The following is an 852-nucleotide window of genomic DNA, read 5'->3' on the forward strand; positions in this document are numbered from 1 at the left end:
CCGTGAATGGTGTACCGAGGCTCAGTTTGGGGGGGGGGGGGGGGGGGGGGACGACGGACGGTGTGGGTAGTTGCCACACATCCACGACAATATCTGCACAACAAAGCGTGGCACGGCCTCAACGCAATGTTTTCCACGTTAGTTACACACCTAACGCTATGGCTACGTGAGCTGAGATAGCCTCCCCGACGCGGCTTGGCTAATGATGTTGATAGGGTCCACAGCGACAGCTTACACCGTACAAGCGCAGCGTCTCCAACTGCTCATTTGGCGTGATCACGATCGCAGGCTGTAGGTGATGTTAACCGGCCATTTAATGATTATTATGTGACACATATGTTGGTGTGTATGTATGTAGACCTTTCTGTGTTGTTATTGTTTATTTTTTTCTCCTGCCTAACAAGCTAACTGTGCTTATTCCAGCCGGCTCTGTCGTCTGACGGGAGCGGCCGTGGAACATACAGCGCTCGTCAAACATGGCGCTCATTTCAATTTGTAATTAAAGCGACCATCAGGTACCTGGAGGCTGTTTAGTCAACAGCAGGCCACTAATTACTCCAAGATGACCTTTGGAATAATATCCGGTGAATTATTCATAGTTCAGAAAATTGCTTTAGAGACCCCAATGCCAACGACATTCAGGGGACAGGATAGTGTTCACAGAGAGAAATAAGTGCAGCTCTCTGTGGTGAACCTGGCCATGAAACCAGGTGAAAGGCGCTGGTTTCTTGTATCGGAATGAGATGATTGTGATTAGCAAAAAATTTGTATACAGTAGAATATGAATAGAAAATTAATCATTCCAAGGTTTATTTTCACAGTGTGCCCATGCAGCACCGACGCCCCACTGCG

This window comes from Gadus macrocephalus, chromosome 10, assembly GCF_031168955.1.
Source record: "Gadus macrocephalus chromosome 10, ASM3116895v1".
Classification (NCBI taxonomy): domain Eukaryota; kingdom Metazoa; phylum Chordata; class Actinopteri; order Gadiformes; family Gadidae; genus Gadus; species Gadus macrocephalus.